Raw genomic sequence first — 6,470 nt, forward strand, 5'->3', positions numbered from 1 at the left:
GATACGAAGAGGCATCATCGGAATAATGGCAAGACGGGGAATCCTTATTCCATGCCGACGATGGCGCCATCGTTTCACCACCGTTGTTGGAAGAACAAACCCTAAAAATTCCTACCACCACCGAGCCGAGGCATTGGGGTCCCCGCCCCCCTCCCTTCTCTGGAGCAACAGAAGAAGGGAGAGTCGGCTTGTGGTCTCGCTGACAAGTTGTAGACCGGCTGCCGCCACCCTACCCAGGTCACATGAGCGGAGGAATGGAACGTCCTGCCATGTTTGGTGTAAATATGTCAATATGGGAACCACCATACTGCGGTAGGTAGTGATAGAAAGAGAGATAATAGGTAAGGTGTTTTTTTTCTTAGCTTGCGAGAAGTCCTCAAATATGATCCCAGACACAAATATTTTCTCCATTGTTCTGCTAATACTATATCTCTTATAATTTGTTGACATCAAATTTTGGCTTACATAAATTTATCATTAAGATGGACTTAAATGAAAAGGTTTTTTTCACATAAAAGTTGTTCGTCTCATCGAAATGAACAACCTTTTTTTTAGCTCATCTCCGTCCAAGGTCGTACGCGACATCCAAAGCCAAAACAGTGCGCTTCAAAGGAGAAGTATAGAGATGGACATTTGTGTAAACGTGTCTGAGAAGGCACAGACAATAGCCTGATTGTCCAGGAGATGTTACACTCATCCATATGAACCCAAGAATGGACACCCTGCCCCTATGAGCAACTCTGAGAGACTGAGCCGACACATCATCTTGAGTTTGAAAAGTCTCCACAGACGCCTTCATAGTAGACGGAAACGTCTCCCTCACTGAACGCACATCCCCGAAAGACCTGAACTAAATCAAGGAAAATGCGAGCACCAGTTTCAAGTCTTAGACTTAAACTTTGGCGTGTTGGGGATACATCTGTCCTCCTAACCATCCAATCACAGATTGGTTCGCACATTTTTGATGTTTTGAAGGTGTTCTTCCTCTGTCGTTGATCATGTTATGGGAGACAAAAATGAAGGTGTTGATTTAGCCATGTTTTATCTCTTTTATTGATATTGATTGTGAAGCATTGAGGTCAGAATTAGTGAGCAATTGATTTTTTTCTGTAGGTTTTCGTATATGGTATTTGTTGAAATGTTATGATGTGTTTTGGGAGTAGTTATAAGTGTGAAAGTTGCATATTACTGGAAAAAAAATTGGGTCTGGGCTTTGTTTCAATCCTAGCTCGATCACTGCCAAAATGGGTAATGGAGACTCAGTTTGTACCCAAATGAACCCGAAAAGCAAGTTTGTTGACCCATTTATGTCATTTTTTAAATTTATGTATGAACATGTACCTGTGCTGAAAATAACGAGATGACAACATAGGTAATGCAGACTCAGTCTTGAGATGACCGTAAGCAGCAAAATGTATGAATGCATGTGTGTATGTACTTTGTTGACCGCCAGAAAAAAATAGGACACCTGTCGCCCTCAGTTTCGGTATGGTCATTTGGCGTTAGTTAGTAAGTCAGTATCCTAATTTGTTGGCAATTCATACGTTTTGCTGCTTACGGTCAAATAATTGAGGTATCTTCTTGGCATCTTGCCACCTAGTGGCCGGCTGTAAGTTGGTCCTACTAGTAGACTAAGAATCACAGGTCCACTGTTCTTGGCTCAATGCGGCTAGTTGAGCGTGCGCTTTCTGTCTCTCTCTTGACCTGAAAGACCTTGTTACTACTAGTTCTCACTAACCTACCACAAACATTTTTTCTAGGCATTTGGCACGTATCATAGTCTTTTTTTTGGCGGGGGGAACATAAAATATGTCAAGTCTGATAAATCGTCGATAACATTTCGAATCAGGCTTTTGTCCTACTTTACATATAAAGCAATAATCAGAGTGGATGGTCAAACGGTACAAAGCAGGTCAAAAGATAACCGAACAACATCAATGAAACAGAAAAGGGTGCACAGGGCACAGAAACTGACACAAAGAAACTGTAGAGAAGAAGCATAGGAAGGCCAGGACAAAACGACCTGCTCAATTGATGTCACCCTCTTTGTCCTGGCCTCTTTCCTGCGGGATTTTCAACCGGAGGCTTGTCCGTGGCGTGGGAGGAGGTATGCGACGATGTCTTCAACAGAAACACGGGACCCGTGGGTGTTGCCCTCGCTGGTTCCAAAGTGTGAGGCTTTCGTCGTCAAGAACCTCGATCACTGGCACCACCACGAGAGGATCCTAGGTAACCACCCCGATGCAGCCAAACCATCCGATCCAGTTATGAAGGGGGTGGTGCCAGTGAGTTTACCTAGGATCCTCTTTCCCGCTTCAAGGAAAAGAGGGCGAGCCACCGACACCCGCCTCTAGACCACTTGTCACCCACACGATCAAGAGACAGAGCTAGTAACCACCTTCACCACGTACATAGCCCGTCAGAGAGCCGACCATCATGCATGTATCGAACCTTGCATCAACGTTAAAACACACTAGAGCAAGTACAATAGAGCTGAGTCAGCTGGCTATAAAGAATAAACGGGTAAACGGCTATACAATAGAGCTATATTTTTGCTTAGTTTGAGGAGAGAGAAGAGGAGAGAGAAGGTAACCGGGTTCTTAGTTAAGAGTCAGCTCTAGCACGTGCTTCTAGGCACTTTGTGAGAATGAAAGGTGGGCCATATAATAAATAAGTAGTACACTTTCTAATCAATTATTGTACATGTTAGCTATAAGATGGGATATAGGTGGCATGGCATGAGGTTACAGCCGGCAGCCGGCTCTACTATTGTCCTTGCTCGAATGCCACTCACCAGGAAGGGAAACGCCCGGCCCATGAGACTCCACAAAGACAGAAGAGCAAAGCCGCCACAGCGGCCATCCGACAAAGAATCATTGGTCCACTCAAAGGGAGACCCAGTCACGGATAGCGGGGAAACGCCCTGTCCCTGTATCAGGGATTAGGCTCATGACTCTGACCGACTGCCACCGGAGGGGGCATCGCTCAGCGCCACGTGCGATCTGGCCTCTCTAGTTTCACTGGTCTTCTTAAAATGCAATCATCATTAACCCTAATGGAAATTTGTATGAAAGAGTTCATTCTCCGACCAATCCACAACTGCACCGCCATCGCGGTGTATCGTGACGCTCGGGCCACTGCCCAAGTGTGCCACCACTAGAACATGGAGAGAGGGCTTCCAACCAACCGCGCCATATGCCACAAGAGCCATTACAATGAATCCCAAGCACGGCCTTCACCGTCTCTATAGCGAATGGGATCCAGGATCGGATACACGGGACCGCTGGAGTAGCTCCGCCTTGGACATGGGTACGCACATACTATGCAGCTGAGGACGATGTGGTCCTCAAGGGCCGCAACCGCCCCAAGGCCACCGCCTCTGCATCCATCGCGACGCAGCTAGGCGACCACCCCGACCAGTCCATGACGAAAGGCCACCATCGCATGAACCAGGCCTGAACTGCCCGGTCCTGCACGGCGTCCTCACCACACAGCCACCCCAGATCTGCCACTGGACGGCCACAATGCCGCCCAAGGCCGCCGCCAGATCAAGCTGCCTCCCTGCCAACATCTAGATCGGTCGCGCCCCCTCGCTCGATAAGATCCGACCCATGTCCTCCACTGCGAGTAGTGAGGGGATCCCCCGCCACCGTCTTGGGCCACCCGACTTAGTCCCATTACGTCCTCCGTCGAGATGGAGGGATAGCAGGATGGAGGGATGGTTTGGGGGCTTCCGAGTCACCCGGGATGCGGGTGACGCGGGGTGCGTCAGGTTGGTTTACACATAGGCATGTCCGAGATGAGCCTGAAACGAACATTGCTATATCTACCGTGCTACATGTTCTGTATTAACATTACAATCCGCTGAGCCATATAGTTGTTGTTGTTGTATTTGTATGCCGTCCACATGCTATAGATACTATAATTCCACAGCAGACGGGAGGCTGCACAACCATGGGGTTATTCTATTTGAAGTTAAAGATAGCAATTAGCAAACTAAAAGGCCTTACAGAAGTGATCGATAGTAAAAGAAATAAAAAAAAGAAACCAGCTCTAATACGCGATATGATAGAATGATTTATATATAACTCAAATATTTAAAAAACTATCTATATGGGAGATGTAGATCTCCCGCGACAGCTAATCACTTTTAATGGTAAACTATACTGTTACTAATTTCTTGCTACTTTTAACTATAACGTCGGATTTGGATTCCTTTAAGGCCCTAACCCGCTAAGTCGTCATGTAGATGTGATATATCATATATGAAGCATCATTATATACTTATTTTGTATAGTTTATATGATCCAAGAAAAATGCTAAATGAGTCTTAGATTCTCTACAACCTTTCATAGCTTGTGACCAAGCCACTGGTATACCATAGCCCACTATTTAAAAAACTTGACATATACGGCATTCCCTCTTCTATTAACGGGTCGATCGAAAATCAGCCGACAGATCGGCATGAGCGCTACAGTCGCTACCGTTATTGATGAAGGATTGGGTTCTATTGTTTCATGATAAGCTAGTATTAAAAGTCAATCATCAAACATGCAAGGCAACGCTACGTGGATCTCGACGAATGGATCATCTAGTGGTCACAATACACGATCGTGCACATGTCAGTATAGTGTCATCACTTTTTTTTACTTGTTCGCAGATTATTGTCCACGCCTGTCGCGTGGTTTATATGAGCATATAATTTTGTTGTATATATGGTGCCGTCCGTCAAATAAACTTATGGTCCAACACTCCATAACTAACACAGGTGGACACGTACCAATAATTTCCTAATCTACAAGACTTATTGACTTCTCACTGATAGACTAAACAATATCATAAGAACATGATTAACAAATGGCTGCATCACTCATAGGATTAACAAAACTTATCTCTTCTTACAGATAGATTAAACATACTCTAGTCTTCGACCTATTGGTCGTGTGATGGAAACGTCCTACCGGTCAAAAAATTCCATGCGAATCAGTTAGCCTCTTGACTCATGGATCTCTGTATCTACAATGACGCTATTGGGCATCGGTTATTTCCCGTCACATTGCAGTGTATCCCAGCAAGCATGTTGTTGTTGTGCCGGGATTGCTCGTGTCTCTCCAACGTGCTCAAAGAAAAGTGTCGCACTCTGAGATGCAATCCTTGGCCATCTCTAGTTTGGAGGTGGTGGTGCAACCCTTTCGCGAGATGATGACTACTTTCCAGGGGTCGACGAGACCATGTTGCGACATGAGACGCCGCTCCATCACTAAAATCATCTACTGGTCCCTCGAGCCAATGCACACCTCCAAGAATAACGCCCCCAAGGACGGAACGACACAACAGCGGTGCCATCATCCGATCAGCTGACCAAGGGATTCTTCGGGGGGTAGGGGTAGGAGTTGGGAGCTTCACCTCGATAATGCTTTCATACAGGAAACAATGCAAAGGGCGTCACCATCACTGGATCCGGCCATCGACAGAAGACCAGGCTTTCACACGGATCCGTCCAAAGAAAATGGAATCAAAAGCTTGTGCCTCGGCAAGACCACCTTCAAAGCCACGGAGGTGGACGCACAGATATGGCGATCATCGACAGCCGCACCGCCATCGCAGTGTATCTTGATGCTCCGGCCACTGCCCAAGTGTTCCACCACTAGAACATGGAGAGAGGGGTTCCACCCCACCGCGCCATATGCCAGAAGAGCCGTTAGGATGAATCCTAAGCACGGCCTTCACCGTCTCTGCAGCAAATAGGATCCAGGATTGGATACACGGGAACGCCGGAGCAGCTCCCCCTTGGACATGCGTACATCCATCTTATGCAGATGAGGACGATGTGGGCCTCAACGTCCGCAACCGCCCCGGGGCCGTTACCTCTGCAACCGCCACGACATAGCGAGGCGACCACCCGGACCAGTCCATGACGTAAGGACACCACCGCATGAATCCGGCTTGAACTGCCCGGTCCTCCACGATGTCCTCACCACACAGCCACCATAGATCTGCCACCGGACGCCCACAATGCCACCCAAGGCCGCCGCCCAGAGCAAGCTGCTTCGCTGCCAACATCTAGATGGGTCGCGCGCCTCACTCGACAAAATCCGGCCCACGTCCTCCATTGCGAGTAGTGAGGGGATAACCTGCCACCATCTTCGGCCACCCAACTTAGTCCCATCACGTCCTTCGTCGATAATGGAAGGAGAGCAGGACGGAGGGACGAGCCTAGCGGCTATGGTTTGGAGAACTTCGGGGACCGGTTACGGGGACCTTGCCAATACTCGCAGATTCGGTCCATTCTTGCTAGTTTTCTATGCAACTCACTGATTCCGGGTCCCGACGTGCTACAAACGTTCCACGAAATGCGGGTACCGGTTATGGGGACGTCTCACAGCTCGTAGATTTTGTCCATTCTGACAACTTTTCTATGCTATTACTCACTAATTTTGGGACCCGGAACGATACAAATTATCGGGGAT

The sequence above is a fragment of the Hordeum vulgare genome, chromosome 6H (genome assembly GCF_904849725.1).
Source record: "Hordeum vulgare subsp. vulgare chromosome 6H, MorexV3_pseudomolecules_assembly, whole genome shotgun sequence".
NCBI lineage: Eukaryota > Viridiplantae > Streptophyta > Magnoliopsida > Poales > Poaceae > Hordeum > Hordeum vulgare.